We start from the raw sequence: 21,310 nt of genomic DNA, 5'->3' as shown, positions 1-21,310 counted from the left end.
TACGGTTAGGTCAACCTCTCCACTTTTGCATGAAACGCCACACTGAATCTGTAGTGGCTGGCTTCCTGAGTGGCCACCGCAGGGCAGACCGTACAACCTAGAAGTGCTAAGGAGTTAGAGCCTTAGCACATGAAGCTTGACCACTGAGAAACATGAGATAGGAAGAGCAACCTTGGTTGGAGAAATGGCTCCACATTTAGAAAAGCCCTCTCTTCTGATTGCCTTTTCCTGTAGCATGTGTTGAAGAAAATGTCCAAAGAGGGATTTTCTACTTCTCTCCACTGCTTTCCCTCTCCTGAACCCAGCTGCCTTATGCTTTTTCTACTTCTCCATTGTAGTTGATGTACTTCTTTCCTTTTTTTTTTTCTTGTTTCTAGGGCCCCACCTTCTTGTCTGGGCAACCTCTATCCCAAAGTGGCTCTATTCTAACCATGTATATTTTAGCATAGTTTCTTTCATGGAGGGAAGTATATATATTATCTTTCATGAGTTAGCTCTTTCCCTATGTTTGAAGGGTCAGTCGGTTAGCAGTAAAATGTTGGAGAATGTATCTATCTTAACAATCAGACTACTTGAAGGAAGAAGAATGTAATGACAACTCTAGGTCAATAGCTTTAAAAACATGACCTTTAAATGAATGGAAACTTCCCCTGTTGTGAGAGGGGGATGAATTTAGTTAAAAGAACAAGGACATAGATAATGTGCTATTCTGCAAAAAGAATGACTGAACTGTCCAAAAAGCACTCCAAGCCGATTTGATTCCTCACAGGTGTAGTGGTACCCTTTGCTTTCTTCCTTGGCCCTCTTTATGTCAAGCTCCTATGTTTGTTTTGTGCCCAAATTAGCAACCATCTCAACTTACTAATCATATCATTTTCAACAGATAAATTGTTTGAGTTTCCACCTTTCACCATAAAATGTGAATGTTATTTACTTGCATAGGTTATTGGGAGGATCAGATATGATAATGTGCTTAGAACATACAATCTGTCACATGGTAGGTACTCAGCGTAGTATGTTGGGCCTCTCCCTTTCCAGGGTCCTCATCTCTCTGCAGGCAAGTGAAACTGTGAGTCAATGCTGAGCATAGTCAGGAAAGATAGATCATATCTGACCACAAGTTAGAAAATTAAACTATTCTTGCCATTTGTGTGTGAGGCTCCTGAGGCAGGAGAGATGCCTACTTTCTGAGTAAATGGACTGCTTACAAATGACTGCTTTGATAAGGCCAGTGCTTCTCCTAGGAAATCAAATCCTGCGTTAATGGGTTTGCCTTCTTCCTAGGTCTCACAGGGAAGTATAGAATCTGGCCTGGAATTTTCTCTATTCCTTTAAATCACTGCAAATTTCTGTATTTATCTTTCAAAGACAAAACGGAATGCATTAAGTCAAGGAAGCAGAAAATAAAGTATACCACAACATGCTTTCTCTTCATTGACAACTGCGTGGAGATTGAAATAAAACAGAGGTAGACAATTTAGTCAAATGATAGGAGTGTGATTAATGTTTTAAGCCATTTCTAACCAAGTCAGAGAATGTATTTTACTATTTGTTAACAGATCCTAGGGTGGTTTGGTCAGTTAGTTTTGATAGTCTCCTACCAGGCTCTTTAAAAATAAACAAAAACCCACTTCTGAGGCTAGTCACAAAGGATTTAAGTAAATAATAAGGTAAAAGTTAATCATTTTTGTCTTTGTATATTTTTTCTTTTTTAAATTTTTTTTCTTTTTTTTTATAAATTTATTTTTTAAAGGTGTTCAATTTGCCCACATATAGTATAACACCCAGTGCTCATCCCATCAAGTGCCCCCCTCAGTGCCCATCACCCAGTCACCCCCACCCCCTGCCCACCTCCCTTTCTACCACTCGTTTCCCAGAGTTAGGAGTCTCTCATGTTCTGTCTCCCTTTCTGATATTTCTCACTCATTTTTTGTATATTTTATATCCATTTCAATCTCTGATTAGGTTCATTTCTCTTAAATACGTCACAAAGTGTCTCCATATATATAGTTCAATCTTCACTTGTAAAATGGGATCATATAGTCATTTTACCGAAAAGAGCCTCCAAAGATTCTGTGGAGTTGTCTCCACAGTCTTTTTTTTTTTTATATAGAAAAGTCCTAAATCAATGAGTATCTGATTTTTTCAAATAGTTAATTCCCTCATTGGTCGCCTACTCTAGTAGCTAATAATCCCAGTAGTGGTAAATAAAAAAAACAAACAAACAAGATTTGGATTTTTTAAATCTATATTTGTGCCCATTTTAATTCAGGTAATATCGACAAATACTTATTGTTTATATTACCATGTCCAGACAAGAATATTAGGTACCACATCCAGTTTATTCAGGTTAAGCATGGTGCTAGTGAAACCACATTTATAAAATCAAGCTCCCAAATGATCCAGTTAATATAAATCTATTATCTGGTCACAGAGCACTTACTGAATCCTGGCACTAAAAAATTAAAGATACCTTTTCCTTGGAGAAAAGGAAAACCAAGCAAGAGATTATGGCTCTGCTAGACATAAGAATTAAGGCACAAACCCTACAGAAAGTGAGCAAGTACCCTCTAAGGGAAAGACACAAGTCATCTACCAACTATCATTCCATCAACTTCTTCCCCTCCACATACCCCATAGAGAAATTCTGATCACTAATTAGGTGCCTATAATTTTAAGCCTTTTTAAGCTTTAATCAGATTAAAATTTCTTTGATTTACTGCCACATTCTAGCAGTGGTGCATGTGGTAGGACCTAGGAGCTTCATTTCTAATGCTATTCAATTTCTTACTCCTATTGACACCATTTAAACAGAGGCTTTATTACATCCTGCCTTACAGTTTACCCTAAAAACACCACATATAAATCTTTTTAAAAATAGTGTTCACCATTGGTGTAAATAATTTTCATGTTGGATGAATCTTTGCTGCCCAAGAATAATAAAAGGGAAGAAGAAAAGTGCCAGAACAGTTGATAGACTTGGATTGCCGAAGTTTTAGAAATAGGATTCTTTCTTTGAAGTCAGATACCTAATACTGTATTTTTTATCACTAATGTTTTTAAATTGTTATTTTTTTATGTGGATGTTCTATTTTTGATCCAGTCATTTTGGTCTAAATTGTGGAGTTAGATAACTGTTTGACTTTCTTTGAAATTGAGAGTGCGAGGGAATAATCTTCAGTAATTGCAAATTTTTATACATACTGTTAGTAATGACCGTAGTTTCATAAATGTTTTTAAGTGCTCAAATTTAAAAAGCAATTGTGACTTTGGGGAATATAGAGTAAAACTAATTTTAATGAACCGAATTACTCCAGATTTGTCTGCAAGTTTTACTTAATTAAAAAGAACTCCTAAGTCTGTAAACTTCTGAGTTTTAAATTTTTTTAGGAATTTATTCCATTAATTTTCTGGAGGAGATGCACATTTTTCATGAAAGCAAAACTTCTAAAAGAAGCAGAGTTGCTAAACTGCTCCTATTTTCTCTAACTAGGTTTTAAACAGGAGTATATGATTAAAGATCATGTTTTATCTTTTCTCTTTTCATTTGGAATATTGGGAATACAACTGAGGATTTTACTGTGACTGCCAAGTCCTAAGCGCATATTGATGCCTGTCAAAATTAAAATGCAGGCAATCTTCACTATTTATGAGCTCTGTACTTATTAATTTGCCTACTCACTAAAATTTAGTTTGTAATCCAAAAATCAATACTTGTTGTGCTGTTGAGGTCACTCACAGACATGTGCAGAGCAGCAAAAAAAAAAAAAAAAGAGTTATCTGAGGGCTACATTCCTAGCTACAGTTGAACAAGGTGACACTCTGCTTTCTTGTTTCAGCTCTCATATGATAAACAAACACTCTTTCTGTGGTCTATGTAGTGCCACAGGTGTTTCACATTTTTGTGCTTTCTGATGGTCTTGTTGCTGTTTAAAATAGCCCCCAAGTAAAGTAATACAGTTCTGTCTCATGTTCTTAAGGACAAGAAGTCTTGATGTGTCCTTAAGGAAGGCTTCTATCTTACACAGAAAGTACATGTGTAAGATAAACTTCTTTCAGGAATGAGTTATGGAGCTGGTGACCATGAGTTCAATGTTAACCTATCAACAATCTATGTTAAGTATGTGTCTCTAAACAGAAACACACATAAAACAAGGTTACGTATTGATCAATCATAACACTGATCAATGTTGTGATCAGAGGCTCACAGGGACCTAACTCTGTTTTCCCTTAGTTCACTAATCATTAATCCAGTGTTTTGGGCAACTTTAGAGAACATCCCTGCTTCAAATAATGAGAATCTTCTGGAAGTACTTGTGGTCAAAATTAGTCTATGAATGATCAGATAATGGGTATAAGATGCCTTCAGTTGATCTTTAAAAGAGTTCTTCTCTCTTTATCTTCCATGCCTACCTCATTTTTGTGACCACTTGTTAACTTGGGATCTCCTGATTAAAATATGAAGCCCTCCTTGGGATTTCTGTAAACACCCGGTGATCATATGTTTTCTTGTTCACCTCTGGGGCTCCTTCCACCGGTTCTGAGGATTTCATTCAATCTATGGACTGCTTCACCAGACCATTTCCATTAAAAATTATAAATGCAGAAAATCTCATATAAGCCATTGATGAGGTTCATGATATTGCCTGAAGTTTGGGAAATATATACAAATATTCAGAAGCATTGTTGCATGTAGCAGAGAGGATAGAAGAACTTGTCTTGACTTCAGGGTCAAACTTGTGCAATGGGATCATGCTTTATAAATACCATCCCCTCAAAACACATAGCAATAACGGATGAAACTTTTTTTAAAAAAAGGTGGGGCAGAAGGAAAGGAAGAGAGAGAATCTCAAGCAAACTCCATGCCCAGCACGGAGACCTACATGGGACTCCATCCCACAACCTGCAATCATGACCGGAGCAAAAATCAAGAGTTGGATGCTTAACCAACTGAGCCACTGATAATGGTGGGTGAAATATTAAGAGAAACCATAAGAGATGCATTCAGGCTCATATAAAAGATAATATCCATACCATCTAAAGAGTTAGGGGTAAAGTGTCAAGTGTGTTACCATCCAGGTCAGAAGGGAACAATTACCACTGGAAATTTGACTTCTGTGGATGATGGGATGCTGAAAGTTTTTCATGCAAGATGGGAATAGTAGTGTCACTGATTAAAATCGGAGCCTTTTGTAAGTTCCCTCACATGTAAAGGAAACTTCGAAAAAAGGTGGCACACCTGCTGATGGGGACTTTAGCTTTATTAGTAACAGTCAGCCTAAGGAAAATTGTAACCTTAGGGCTAGAAGCTAAGCTAAACTGCTTACTGGGTCTTCCATACTCCTATATATCAGGGGAGCAGATTATAAATCCCAGTTTTGACTGGGGGCCTAGAGTACTAGGTGGAGGCAACCATAAAAGAGGTCACTAGTACAGGGGAGAGAGAAAATAAAAAACAAACAAAAGCATTCAAAATAAGCCTGCAAGCTCTAAAAGAGAAAAGAGAAAGGGATGCTCAAAACAAAACAAAAACCATGAGGAAAATAGATTACCCCAGAGGTGAAATTTTATTTCACAAACATAAAAATGAACTTGAAATAATGTATGGAGTATTTCAAAAAGAAATGAAGGTACAACATCCATTTAGAAATAATGAGACAGGGGGGAGGAGCAAGATGGCGGAGGAGTAGGGTCTCCAAATCACCTGTCTCCACCAAACTACCTAGAAAACCTTCAAATTATCCTGAAAATCTATGAATTCGGCCTGAGATTTAAAGAGAGACCAGCTGGAATGCTACAGTGAGAAGAGTTCGCGCTTCTATCAAGGTAGGAAGACGGGGAAAAAGAAATAAAGGAACAAAGGCCTCCAAGGGGGAGGGGCCCCGCGAGGAGCCGGGCTGAGGCCGGGGCGAGTGTCCCCAGGACAGGAGAGCCCCGTCCCGGAGACGCAGGAGCTGCACCGACCTTCCCGGGCGGAAAGGGGCTCGCGGGGAGTTGCAGCAGGACCAGGAGGGCGAGGAGGCCCTCGGGCTCCCGGGGACAGTAACAGAGCAACTGCGCGCCCAGGAGAGTGCGCCGAGCTCCCTAAGGGCTGCAGCGCGCACGGCGGGACCCGGAGCAGCTCGGGGGGGCTCGGGGGCGGCTCCGCGGAGGGGGCTGCGGGGCCCCGGGAGCAGCTCGGAGGGGCTCGGGCAGAAGAAGAGGCTCCGTGCGGAGGGGGCTGCGCGGTTCCAGGAGCAGCTCGGAGGGGCTCGGGCGGCAGCTCCGCGGAGGGGGTTGCGCGGCCCGGGAGCGCGAATCCACCAGCGCAGGCTCCGGAGCACAGGGCGCCGGGACACAGCCCAGGATCCCGCCTCCCCCGGGGCAGGCAGAGGCCGGGAGGGCCCAGGACAGCGAGGACGCTCCTGCCCCGAGCTGAGCAGATCAGCGGCCCCGCCCCGGAGCATCCAGGCCCTGCAGACGGAGTTCCTGCCGGAGCTGACTCCAGGTTTCCAGAGCTGCCCCGCCACTGGGGCTGTTCCTCCTGCGGCCTCACGGGGTAAACAACCCCCACCGAGCCCTGCACCAGGCAGGGGCACAGCAGCTCCCCCAACTGCTAACACCTGAAAATCAGCACAACAGGCCCCTCCCCCAGAAGATCAGCTAGACGGACAACTTCCAGGAGAAGCCAAGGGACTTAAAGTACACAGAATCAGAAGATACTCCCCCGTGGTTCTTTTTTTTGTTTGTTTGTTTTTGTTTTTGTTTTTGTTTTTGTTTTGTTTTGCTTTTTGATTTGTTTCCTTCCCCCACCCCCTTTTTTTCTCCTTTCTTTTTCTTTCTCTTTTTCTTCTTTTCTTTTTTTTTTTTTTTTTCGTTTTTTTTTCTTTTTCTTCCCTTTTTTTTTCTCTTTCTCTTTTCTTTCCTTCTTTCTCTCCTCTCTTTTTCTCTTTTTCCCAATACAACTTGCTTTTGGCCACTCTGCACTGAGCAAAATGACTAGAAGGAAAACCTCACCTCAAAAGAAAGAATCAGAAACAGTCCTCTCTCCCACAGAGTTACAAAATCTGGATTACAATTCAATGTCAGAAAGCCAATTCAGAAGCACTATTATACAGCTACTGGTGGCTCTAGAAAAAAGTATAAAGGACTCAAGAGACTTCATGACTGCAGAATTTAGAGCTAATCAGGCAGAAATTAAAAACCAATTGAATGAGATGCAATCCAAACTAGAAGTCCTAACGACGAGGGTTAACGAGGTGGAAGAACGAGTGAGTGACCTAGAAGACAAGTTGACAGCAAAGAGGGAAACTGAGGAAAAAAGAGACAAACAATTAAAAGACCATGAAGATAGATTAAGGGAAATAAACGACAGCCTGAGGAAGAAAAACCTACGTTTAATTGGGGTTCCCGAGGGCGCCGAAAGGGACAGAGGGCCAGAATATGTATTTGAACAAATTCTAGCTGAAAACTTTCCTAATCTGGGAAGGGAAACAGGCATTCAGATCCAGGAAATAGAGAGATCCCCCCCTAAAATCAATAAAAACCGTTCAACACCTCGACATTTAATTGTGAAGCTTGCAAATTCCAAAGATAAGGAGAAGATCCTTAAAGCAGCAAGAGACAAGAAATCCCTGACTTTTATGGGGAGGAGTATTAGGGTAACAGCAGACCTCTCCACAGAGACCTGGCAGGCCAGAAAGGGCTGGCAGGATATATTCAGGGTCCTAAATGAAAAGAACATGCAACCAAGAATACTTTATCCAGCAAGGCTCTCATTCAAAATGGAAGGAGAGATAAAGAGCTTCCAAGACAGGCAGCAACTAAAAGAATATGTGACCTCCAAACCAGCTCTGCAAGAAATTTTAAGGGGGCCTCTTAAAATTCCCCTTTAAGAAGAAGTTCAGTGGAACAGTCCACAAAAACAAAGACTGAATAGATATCATGATGACACTAAACTCATATCTCTCAATAGTAACTCTGAATGTGAACGGGCTTAATGACCCCATCAAAAGGCGCAGGGTTTCAGACTGGATAAAAAAGCAGGACCCATCTATTTGCTGTCTACAAGAGACTCATTTTAGACAGAAGGACACCTACAGCCTGAAAATAAAAGGTTGGAGAACCATTTACCATTCGAATGGTCCTCAAAAGAAAGCAGGGGTAGCCATCCTTATATCAGATAAACTAAAATTTACCCCAAAGACTGTAGTGAGAGATGAAGAGGGACACTATATCATACTTAAAGGATCTATTCAACAAGAGGACTTAACAATCCTCAATATATATGCTCCAAATGTGGGAGCTGCCAAATATATAAATCAATTATTAACCAAAGTGAAGAAATACTTAGATAATAATACACTTATACTTGGTGACTTCAATCTAGCTCTTTCTATACTCGATAGGTCTTCTAAGCAAAACATCTCCAAAGAAACGAGAGCTTTAAATGATACACTGGACCAGATGGATTTCACAGATATCTACAGAACTTTACATCCAAACTCAACTGAATACACATTCTTCTCAAGCGCACATGGAACTTTCTCCAGAATAGACCACATATTGGGTCACAAATCGGGTCTGAACCGATACCAAAAGATTGGGATTGTCCCCTGCATATTCTCGGACCATAATGCCTTGAAATTAGAACTAAATCACAACAAGAAGTTTGGAAGGACCTCAAACACATGGAGGTTAAGGACCATCCTGCTAAAAGATAAAAGGGTCAACCAGGAAATTAAGGAAGAATTAAAAAGATTCATGGAAACTAATGAGAATGAAGATACAACCGTTCAAAATCTTTGGGATGCAGCAAAAGCAGTCCTAAGGGGGAAATACATCGCAATACAAGCATCCATTCAAAAACTGGAAAGAACTCAAATACAAAAGCTAACCTTACACATAAAGGAGCTAGAGAAAAAACAGCAAATAGATCCTACACCCAAGAGAAGAAGGGAGCTAATAAAGATTCGAGCAGAACTCAACGAAATCGAGACCAGAAGAACTGTGGAACAGATCAACAGAACCAGGAGTTGGTTCTTTGAAAGAATTAATAAGATAGATAAACCTTTAGCCAGCCTTATTAAAAAGAAGAGAGAGAAGACTCAAATTAATAAAATCATGAATGAGAAAGGAGAGATCACTACCAACACCAAGGAAATACAAACGATTTTAAAAACCTATTATGAACAGCTGTACGCCAATAAATTAGGCAATCTAGAAGAAATGGACGCATTCCTGGAAAGCCACAAACTACCAAAACTGGAACAGGAAGAAATAGAAAACCTGAACAGGCCAATAACCAGGGAGGAAATTGAAGCAGTCATCAAAAACCTCCCAAGACACAAGAGTCCAGGGCCAGATGGCTTCCCAGGAGAATTTTATCAAACGTTTAAAGAAGAAATCATACCTATTCTCCTAAAGCTGTTTGGAAAGATAGAAAGAGATGGAGTACTTCCAAATTCGTTCTATGAAGCCAGCATCACCTTAATTCCAAAGCCAGACAAAGACCCCGCCAAAAAGGAGAATTACAGACCAATATCCCTGATGAACATGGATGCAAAAATTCTCAACAAGATACTGGCCAATAGGATCCAACAGTACATTAAGAAAATTATTCACCATGACCAAGTAGGATTTATCCCTGGGACACAAGGCTGGTTCAACACCCGTAAAACAATCAATGTGATTCATCATATCAGCAAGAGAAAAACCAAGAACCATATGATCCTCTCATTGGATGCAGAGAAAGCATTTGACAAAATACAGCATCCATTCCTGATCAAAACTCTTCAGAGTGTAGGGATAGAGGGAACATTCCTCGACATCTTAAAAGCCATCTATGAAAAGCCCACAGCAAATATCATTCTCAATGGGGAAGCACTGGGAGCCTTTCCCCTAAGATCAGGAACAAGACAGGGATGTCCACTCTCACCACTGCTATTCAACATAGTACTGGAAGTCCTAGCCTCAGCAATCAGACAACAAAAAGACATTAAAGGCATTCAAATTGGCAAAGAAGAAGTCAAACTCTCCCTCTTCGCCGATGACATGATACTCTACCTAGAAAACCCAAAAGTCTCCACCCCAAGATTGCTAGAACTCATACAGCAATTCGGTAGCGTGGCAGGATACAAAATCAATGCCCAGAAGTCAGTGGCATTTCTATACACTAACAATGAGACTGAAGAAAGAGAAATTAAGGAGTCAATCCCATTTACAATTGCACCCAAAAGCATAAGATACCTAGGAATAAACCTCACCAAAGATGTAAAGGATCTATACCCTCAAAACTATAGAACACTTCTGAAAGAAATTGAGGAAGACACAAAGAGATGGAAAAATATTCCATGCTCATGGATTGGCAGAATTAATATTGTGAAAATGTCAATGTTACCCAGGGCAATATACACGTTTAATGCAATCCCTATCAAAATACCATGGACTTTCTTCAGAGAGTTAGAACAAATTATTTTAAGATTTGTGTGGAATCAGAAAAGACCCCGAATAGCCAGGGGAATTTTAAAAAAGAAAACCATATCTGGGGCCATCACAATGCCAGATTTCAGGTTGTACTACAAAGCTGTGGTCATCAAGACAGTGTGGTACTGGCACAAAAACAGACACATAGATCAGTGGAACAGAATAGAGAATCCAGAAGTGGACCCTGAACTTTATGGGCAACTAATATTCGATAAAGGAGGAAAGACTATCCATTGGAAGAAAGACAGTCTCTTCAATAAATGGTGCTGGGAAAATTGGACATCCACATGCAGAAGAATGAAACTAGACCACTCTCTTTCACCATACACAAAGATAAACTCAAAATGGATGAAAGATCTAAATGTGAGACAAGATTCCATCAAAATCCTAGAGAAGAACACAGGCAACACCCTTTTTGAACTCGGCCATAGTAACTTCTTGCAAGATACATCCACGAAGGCAAAAGAAACAAAAGCAAAAATGAACTATTGGGACTTCATCAAGATAAGAAGCTTTTGCACAGCAAAGGATACAGTCAACAAAACTCAAAGACAACCTACAGAATGGGAGAAGATATTTGCAAATGACATATCAGATAAAGGGCTAGTTTCCAAGATCTATAAAGAACTTATTAAACTCAACACCAAAGAAACAAACAATCCAATCATGAAATGGGCAAAAGACATGAACAGAAATCTCACAGAAGAAGACATAGACATGGCCAACATGCACATGAGAAAATGCTCTGCATCACTTGCCATCAGGGAAATACAAATCAAAACCACAATGAGATACCACCTCACACCAGTGAGAATGGGAAAAATTAACAAGGCAGGAAACAACAAATGTTGGAGAGGATGTGGAGAAAAGGGAACCCTCTTACACTGTTGGTGGGAATGTGAACTGGTGCAGCCACTGTGGAAAACTGTGTGGAGGTTCCTCAAACAGTTAAAAATATACCTGCCCTACGACCCAGCAATTGCACTGTTGGGGATTTACCCCAAAGATACAAATGCAATGAAACGCTGGGACACCTGCACCCCGATGTTTCTAGCAGCAATGGCCACGATAGCCAAACTGTGGAAGGAGCCTCGGTGTCCAACGAAAGATGAATGGATAAAGAAGATGTGGTTTATGTATACAATGGAATATTACTCAGCTATTAGAAATGACAAATACCCACCATTTGCTTCAACGTGGATGGAACTGGAGGGTATTATGCTGAGTGAAGTAAGTCAGTCGGAGAAGGACAAACATTATATGTTCTCATTCATTTGGGGAATATAAATAATAGTGAAAGGGAAAATAAGGGAAGGGAGAAGAAATGTGTGGGAAATATCAGAAAGGGAGACAGAACATAAAGACTGCTAACTCTGGGAAACGAACTAGGGGTGGTAGAAGGGGAGGAGGGCGGGGGGTGGGAGTGAATGGGTGACGGGCACTGGGTGTTATTCTGTATGTTAGTAAATTGAACACCAATAAAAATAAATAAATAAATAAAAAAAAAAAAAAAAAGAAAAAAAAACCTTAAGAGATATACTCAAAAAAAGAAATAATGAGACATCATGAAACCAATCTAGGCAGAAAGGATACAATAATATCAAGTTGATATTAAAAAGATTACATGCAGGGATCCCTGGGTGATTCAGTGGTTTAGTGCCTGCCTTGGGCCCAGGGCATGATCCTGGGATTGAGTCCCGCATCAGGCACCCTGCATGAAGCCTGTCTCTCTCTCTCTCTCTCTCTCTCTCTCTCTCTGTGTGTCTCTCATGAATAAATACATAAAATCTTTAAAAAAAATTATATGGGTCTGTAAGTTCCTACCACACCTTACTTTCTTCATAACAACTATGAACTCTGAACAAAATACAAAAAGCAACAATCTGAAGGTACCAGAGAGAGAACTAAAGCAAAGTCTGAGGTCTCTATTTTTTACAGCTGTTAGCCTAAAAGCAAATAGAAGTTGATGCTGTACAAGGTGGCTAAGACTTCAATAGGAAAAGTCAAAATCTTTTTCACCTGAAGAACCTAAGGACAGAGTTCAAAGAAATCATAAACAGTAGAAAGTTGAGAGGAGGATAATTCTGAGAAAAAGAAACCAGATAAGGAAATTCCTAAATTTTGTATATAGACTCTGCACAAACCTCTGCCTAATTCCTGAACCACTCATGCATTGCACAGACCCCACTAAAAGATAGAAGAATCCAAGTAAGTTTTGAGCTGCTTCCCAATAACCAGTTTGCATTATGAATCCAACCAAATTGGGATCCCTGGGTGGCGCAGCGGTTTGGCGCCTGCCTTTGGCCTAGGGCGCGATCCTGGAGACCCGGGATCGAATCCCACGTCGGGCTCCCGGTGCATGGAGCCTGCTTCTCCCTCTGCCTGTGTCTCTGCCTCTCTCTCTCTCTCTGTGTGACTATCATAAATAAATAAAAAATTTAAAAAAAAAAAAAAAAAAAAAAAAAAAAAAGAATCCAACCAAATTAATGTCTGCTAAAATACAAGAGTTAACACTCTTTGGAGGAATATAACAGTTTCCACAACATAACATTTCACAATATCTAGGATAAAATCCCAAAATTACTCAACCAGGAAAATATGATCCATTTTCAAGAGAAAAATATAATAAACAGTGAGCAATCCTTGATGATCATAAATTGGAAGTAGCAGACAAGGATTTTAAAGCAGCTAATTATAACTATGCTCAAGTACATAAAGGAAAATATGTACACAATAAATTTTAGCAGAGAAATATATTAAAAGATGGAAATTCTAGAACCGAAAAATATAATATCTATAATTTTTAAAAGTATATTTGGATGGATTTAATAGCAGAATGAAGACAACAGAAACAAGTCAATGAACTTAAAGGTAGGTCAACAGAAATAATTCAGTATGAAAAACAAGATATAAAATTTAAAAAAACAAAAACACAACATTGAAAAAAATAAATAGAACTCCAGGGACCTGTTAGACAATATGAAAAGGCCTACCAGGTGTATACAGAAGTGGAGTCTCAGCAATAGACAAGAAAATAAAATAGAAAAAAAAAAACTTGAAAAAGAAATATTAAAAATTTCCCAAGTTTGATAAAAATTTAAAATTAAAGATTCATAAGAAAACTATATATGAATACATGGTAATCAAACTGCTGAAAAAATAAAAATAAAAATAATAAAAAAAATTTAAAAACTGCTGAAAACCAAAGATGATGAGTAAATCTTGAAAGTAGCCAGAGGAAAATGACACATTACATGTAGGGCAACAACAATTTGAACTGCCATTAGCTTATTAAAGCTTCTGACAGCCAGAAAACAGTGGAAACACATCTTTAAAACCTGGGGGGAAAACATAACCGCCAATTCAGTATACCATATCCAGTGAAAATTTTCCCAAATATGAAAGCAAAATAAGGACATTTTTCCATAAAATAAAAGAAAACCAAAAATATGTATTGCCAGCAGACCTGTACCACAAGAAATACTGAAAGTAATTCTTGAGGCAGAAGAGAAATGATAGCAGATAGAAACTTAAATCTTCAGGTAGGAATGAAGAATACAAGAAATGGTAAATATCTGGATAGATACTAAGAGTAGTATTTCCTTTTAATTTCTTCAAAACTCAGGATTATTTAAAGCAAAAATTATAGCAATGTCTTGTAGGTTTCAAAAGTATAATGAAATATATAATGACAACTGTAGCATAAGCAACAGGAGTAGATAAACCTATAGTATTGAGACCTTCATTTCATGTGAAGTGGTATAATATTAACTCTGAGAAGACTGTGAAAAATTAAGGATGTAATTATAGAGCACCCATAAAAGAAATAATGCAAAGCTATAAATTTAAAAAATAGATAAATTAAGATGAAATTCTAAAAATATACAAATGATCCCATAAGGCAGAAAAGAAGGGACAGAGAAATAAACAAAACAAAACAAAACAAACAACCAAAAATATCAGAAGGAACCAACAAAAAACAAATAACAAGGGGTGCCTAAGTGGCTCAGTCAGTTCAGGTCATGATCCCAGGGTCCTAGGATCAAGCCCCAACATTGGGCTTCCTGCTCAGGGGAGAGGCTGCTTCTCCCCCTCCCTCTGCTACTCCTCCTGCTTGTACTCTCTTTCTATATCAAATAAATAAATACATTTTTTAAAAATAATAATAACAAAATGGTAGACATATGTCTACCATAATAATTTCATTAATCATTAATGTACTAAACACTCCAACTAAAAGGCAGGGATTTTCAGAATGGATTAAAAAATCATATACAATCTAAGATGCACATTATACTAAAAAATGAAGATAGAAAGTAAGATGTAAAAATGTAAAATCAAAGTAAATGAATGGAAAAGATGTACCATGCAAACAGTACACCTAAGAAGGCTGGGGTGTCTATATTATCAGGTAAAAGAAAAAACAAGAAAAAGATTACTACAAAAGCTAAAGAAGAAAGGGAATTTCATGATGATAAAGGGCTTAATTCATTAGAAAGACACAATAGCAGTCCTTCAAAATATATAAATCAAAATTGACAGAAAAATAGAAAATTGCACCATCTTCATTGGAGATTTTAATACCCCTCTCCATCACTGATATACCAATTAGACAAAAAAATAAAATATCAACTTAGAAGCTTTTACATAGTTGAAACCAATATTTAGCGGTGAAAGTTACACACAAAAAAAATTGTGAACATTGAAAGACTACAAGAGCTTACCGTCCATGCACCTACACTAAAAACTATTAAAGAAAATACATAACAAAAAGAAATACAAACCACAGAAGTTGATGAAATGTCAGCTATTTTAATAATATTAAAATAGAAATACCAAATTTGTAGGGTTAAACTGGTAAAGACAAAAGTCTAAATAATAATAAGATTGCAGAAATATTCCCAATGCATACTTAAAGCATATTAAAACCTTCTCATGTTCAGGAAAAGAACAGAAATACTGAATAATAGAAGCCCTGTTTAGGAGAACTTATAATTAAAAATGTGTCTTTACATTTAAGAGTAACACTAAAACAATAAAAAAAGAGGAGGGGCAAGACGGCGGAAGAGTAGGGTCTCCAAATCACCTGTCTCCACCAAATTACCTAGAAAACCTTCAAATTATCCTGAAAATCTATGAATTCGGCCTGAGAATTAAAGAGAGACCAGCTGGAATGCTACAGTGAGAAGAGTTCGCGCATCTATCAAGGTAGGAAGACGGGGAAAAAGAAATAAAGGAACAAAGGCCTCCAGGGGGAGGGGCCCCGCGAGGAGCCGGGCTGAGGCCGGGGCGAGTGTCCCCAGGACAGGAGAGCCCCGTCCCGGAGACGCAGGAGCTGCACCGACCTTCCCGGGGGAAAGGGGCTCGCGGGGAGGTGGAGCAGGACCCAGGAGGGCGGGGATGCCCTCGGGCTCCCGGGGACACTAACAGAGCAACTGCGCGCCCAGGAGAGTGCGCCGAGCTCCCTAAGGGCTGCAGCGCGCACGGCGGGACCCGGAGCAGCTCGGGGGGGCTCGGGCGGCGGCTCCGCGGAGGGGGCTGCGGGGCGGGAGCAGCTCGGGGGGCTCGGGGGCGGCTCCGCGGAGGGGGCTGCGGGGCAGGAGCGCGAATCCACCAGCGCAGGCTCCGGAGCACAGGGCGCCGGGACACAGCCCAGGATCTGGCCTCCCCCCGGGACAGGCAGAGGCCGGGAGGGCCCAGGACAGCGAGGACGCTCCTGCCCCAGCTGAGCAGAGCAGCAGCCCCGCCCCGGAGCCTCCAGGCCCTGCAGACCGAGAGCTCCGGAGCTACTGCGGGGCTGAATCCAGGGCTGCAGACCTGGCCCCGCCACTGGGGCTCTTGCTCCTGGGGCCTCACGGGGTAAACAATCCCCACTGAGCCCTGCACCAGGCAGGTGCACAGCAGCTCCCCCAAGTGCTAACACCTGAAAATCAGCACAGAGCAGGCCCCTCCCCCAGAAGACCAGCTAGACGGACAATTTCCAGGGGAAGCCAGGGACTTAAAGAACACAGAATCAGAAGATACTCCCCCGTGGTTCTTTTGTTTTGTTTTGTTTTGCTTTGCTTTGCTTTTTGATTTGTTTCCTTCCCCCACCCCCTGTTTTTTTCCTTTCTTTCTCTTTCTTTCTTTTTCTCTTTTTTTCGTTTTTTTCTTCCTTTTTTTTTTCCTCTTTCTCTTTTCTTTCCTTCTTTCTCCCCTCTCTTTTTCTCCTTTTCCCAATACAACTTGCTTTTGGCCACTCTGCACTGAGCAAAATGACTAGAAGGAAAACCTCACCTCAAAAGAAAGAATCAGAAACAGTCCTCTCTCCCACAGAGTTACAAAATCTGGATTACAATTCAATGTCAGAAAGCCAATTCAGAAGCACTATTATACAGCTACTGGTGGCTCTAGAAAAAAGCATAAAGGACTCAAGAGACTTCATGACTGCAGAATTTAGAGCTAATCAGGCAGAAATTAAAAATCAATTGAATGAGATGCAATCCAAACTAGAAGTCCTAACGACGAGGGTTAACGAGGTGGAAGAACGAGTGAGTGACATAGAAGACAAGTTGATAGCAAAGAGGGAAACTGAGGAAAAAAGAGACAAACAATTAAAAGATCATGAAGATAGATTAAGGGAAATAAACGACAGCCTGAGGAAGAAAAACTTACGTTTAATTGGTGTTCCCGAGGGCGCCGAAAGGGACAGAGGGCCAGAATATGTATTTGAACAAATTCTAGCTGAAAACTTTCCTAATCTGGGAAGGGAAACAGGCATTCAGATCCAGGAAATAGAAAGATCCCCCCCTAAAATCAATAAAAACCGTTCAACACCTCGACATTTAATAGTGAAGCTTGCAAATTCCAAAGATAAAGAGAAGATCCTTAAAGCAGCAAGAGACAAGAAATCCCTGACTTTTATGGGGAGGAGTATTAGGGTAACAGCAGACCTCTCCACAGAGACCTGGCAGGCCAGAAAGGGCTGGCAGGATATATTCAGGGTCCTAAATGAGAAGAACATGCAACCAAGAAGACTTTATCCAGCAAGGCTCTCATTCAAAATGGAAGAGATAAAGAGCTTCCAAGACAGGCAGCAACTGAAGAATATGTGACCTCCAAACCAGCTCTGCAAGAAATTTTAAGGGGGACTCTTAAAATTCCCCTTTAAGAAGAAGTTCAGTGGAACAATCCACAAAAACAAGGACTGGATAGATATGATGACACTAAACTCATATCTCTCAATAGTAACTCTGAATGTGAACGGGCTTAATGACCCCATCAAAAGGCGCAGGGTTTCAGACTGGATAAAAAAGCAGGACCCATCTATTTGCTGTCTACAAGAGACTCATTTTAGACAGAAGGACACCTACAGCCTGAAAATAAAAGGTTGGAGAACCATTTACCATTCAAATGGTCCTCAAAAGAAAGCAGGGGTAGCCATCCTTATATCAGATAAACTAAAATTTACCCCAAAGACTGTAGTGAGAGATGAAGAGGGACACTATATCATACTTAAAGGATCTATTCAACAAGAGGACTTAACAATCCTCAATATATATGCCCCGAATGTGGGAGCTGCCAAATATATCAATCAATTATTAACCAAAGTGAAGAAATACTTAGATAATAATACACTTATACTTGGTGACTTCAATCTAGCTCTTTCTATACTTGATAGGTCTTCTAAGCAAAACATCTCCAAAGAAACGAGAGCTTTAAATGATACACTGGACCAGATGGATTTCACAGATATCTACAGAACTTTACATCCAAACTCAACTGAATACACATTCTTCTCAAGTGCACATGGAACTTTCTCCAGAATAGACCACATATTGGGTCACAAATCGGGTCTGAACCGATACCAAAAGATTGGGATCGTCCCCTGCATATTCTCAGACCATAATGCCTTGAAATTAGAACTAAATCACAACAAGAAGTTTGGAAGGACCTCAAACACGTGGAGGTTAAGGACCATCCTGCTAAAAGATGAAAGGGTCAATCAGGAAATTAAGGAAGAATTAAAAAGATTCATGGAAACTAATGAGAATGAAGATACAACCGCTCAAAATCTTTGGGATGCAGCAAAAGCAGTCCTAAGGGGGAAATACATCGCAATACAAGCATCCATTCAAAAACTGGAAAGAACTCAAATACAAAAGCTAACCTTACACATAAAGGAGCTAGAGAAAAAACAGCAAATAGATCCTACACCCAGGAGAAGAAGGGAGTTAATAAAGATTCGAGCAGAACTCAATGAAATCGAGACCAGAAGAACTGTGGAACAGATCAACAGAACCAGGAGTTGGTTCTTTAAAAGAATTAATAAGATAGATAAACCATTAGCCAGCCTTATTAAAAAGAAGAGAGAGAAGACTCAAATTAATAAAATCATGAATGAGAAAGGAGAGATCACCACCAACACCAAGGAAAATGAAACGATTTTAAAAACATATTATGAACAGCTATACGCCAATAAATTAGGCAATCTAGGAGAAATGGACGCATTCCTGGAAAGCCACAAACTACCAAAACTGGAACAGGAAGAAATAGAAAACCTGAACAGGCCAATAACCAGGGAGGAAATTGAAGCAGTCATCAAAAACCTCCCAAGACACAAGAGTCCAGGGCCAGATGGCTTCCCAGGGGAATTTTATCAAACGTTTAAAGAAGAAACCATACCTATTCTCCTAAAGCTGTTTGGAAAGATAGAAAGAGATGGAGGACTTCCAAATTCGTTCTATGAGGCCAGCATCACCTTAATTCCAAAACCAGACAAAGACCCCACCAAAAAGGAGAATTACAGACCAATATCCTTGATGAACATGGATGCAAAAATTCTCAACAAGATACTGGCCAATAGGATCCAACAATACATTAAGAAAATTATTCACCATGACCAAGTAGGATTTATCCCCGGGATGCAAGGCTGGTTCAACACCCGTAAAACAATCAATGTGATTCATCGTATCAGCAAGAGAAAAACCAAGAACCATATGATCCTCTCATTAGATGCAGAGAAAGCATTTGACAAAATACAGCATCCATTCCTGATCAAAACTCTTCAGAGTGTAGGGATAGAGGGAACATTCCTCGACATCTTAAAAGCCATCTACGAAAAGCCCACAGCAAATATCATTCTCAATGGGGAAGCACTGGGAGCCTTTCCCCTAAGATCAGGAACAAGACAGGGATGTCCACTCTCACCACTGCTATTCAACATAGTACTGGAAGTCCTAGCCTCAGCAATCAGACAACAAAAAGACATTAAAGGCATTCAAATTGGCAAAGAAGAAGTCAAACTCTCCCTCTTCGCCGATGACATGATATTCTACATAGAAAATCCAAAAGTCTCCACCCCAAGATTGCTAGAACTCATACAGCAATTCGGTAGCGTGGCAGGATACAAAATCAATGCCCAGAAATCAGTGGCATTTCTATACCCTAACAATGAGACTGAAGAAAGAGAAATTAAGGAGTCAATCCCATTTACAATTGCACCCAAAAGCATAAGATACCTAGGAATAAACCTAACCAAAGATGTAAAGGATCTATACCCTCAAAACTATAGAACACTTCTGAAAGAAATTGAGGAAGACAAAAAGAGATGGAAAAATATTTCATGCTCATGGATTGGCAGAATTAATATTGTGAAAATGTCAATGTTACCCAGGGCAATATACACGTTTAATGCAATCCCTATCAAAATACCATGGACTTTCTTCAGAGAGTTAGAACAAATTATTTTAAGATTTGTGTGGAATCAGAAAAGACCCCTAATAGCCAGGGGAATTTTAAAAAAGAAAACCATATCTGGGGGCATCACAATGCCAGATTTCAGGTTGTACTACAAAGCTGTGGTTATCAAGACAGTGTGGTACTGGCACAAAAACAGACACATAGATCAATGGAACAGAATAGAGAACCCAGAAGTGGACCCTGAACTTTATGGTCAACTAATATTCGCTAAAGGAGGAAAGACTATCCATTGAAGAAAGACAGTCTCTTCAATAAATGGTGCTGGGAAAATTGGACATCCACATGCAGAAGAATGAAACTAGACCACTCTCTTTCACCATAGACAAAGATAAACTCAAAATGGATGAAAGATCTAAATGTGAGACAAGATTCCATCAAAATCCTAGAGAAGAACACAGGCAACACCCTTTTTGAACTTGGCCACAGTAACTTCTTGCAAGATACATCCACGAAGGCAAAAGAAACAAAAGCAAAAATGAACTATTGGGACTTCATCAAGATAAGAAGCTTTTGCACAGCAAAGGACACAGTCAACAAAACTCAAAGACAACCTACAGAATGGGAGAAGATATTTGCAAATGACATATCAGATAAAGGGCTAGTTTCCAAGATGTATAAAGAACTTACTAAACTCAACACCAAAGAAACAAACAATCCAATCATGAAATGGGCAAAAGACATGAAGAGAAATCTCACATAGACATGGCCAACAAGCACATGAGAAAATGCTCTGCATCATTTGCCATCAGGGAAATACAAATCAAAACCACCGTGAGATACCACCTCACACCAGTGAGAATGGGGCAATTTAACAAGGCAGGAAACCACAAATGTTGGAGAGGATGCGGAGAAAAGGGAACCCTCTTACACTGTTGGTGGGAATGTGAACTGGTGCAGCCACTCTAGAAAACTGTGTGGAGGTTCCTGAAAGAGTTAAAAATAGACCTGCCCTATGACCCAGCAATTGCATTGTTGGGGATTTACCCCAAAGATTCAGATGCAATGAAACGCCGGGACACCTGCATCCTGATGTTTCTAGCAGCAATGTCCACAATAGCCAAACTGTGGAAGGAGCCTCGGTGTCCATCGAAAGATGAGTGGATAA

At 40.0% G+C, this 21,310-nt stretch overlaps 2 long non-coding RNA genes across 3 annotated transcripts in view; one reads left to right on the top strand and one right to left on the bottom strand.

Moving 5' to 3' along the window:
• LOC144292741 (uncharacterized) overlaps positions 1–15,743 on the top strand; it is a 223,676-nt gene extending 207,933 nt beyond the window's left edge. The window contains exon 4 of one of the 2 annotated variants that reach the window (XR_013360085.1): positions 15,573–15,743. This is a non-coding gene — a long non-coding RNA (uncharacterized LOC144292741). Of the gene's footprint in view, positions 1–4,818; positions 4,962–15,572 lie in introns of those variants that run through there. The other variant, XR_013360081.1, reaches the window with a different exon arrangement.
• LOC144292750 (uncharacterized) overlaps positions 1–21,310 on the bottom strand; it is a 50,302-nt gene that overhangs the window by 9,564 nt on the left and 19,428 nt on the right. The gene's annotated exons all lie outside the window — the stretch shown is intronic.

The sequence above is a fragment of the Canis aureus genome, chromosome 2, assembly GCF_053574225.1.
Source record: "Canis aureus isolate CA01 chromosome 2, VMU_Caureus_v.1.0, whole genome shotgun sequence".
NCBI lineage: Eukaryota > Metazoa > Chordata > Mammalia > Carnivora > Canidae > Canis > Canis aureus.
The sequence above is the reverse complement of the archived record's forward strand: the minus strand, read 5'-3'. Positions and strand labels throughout refer to the sequence as shown.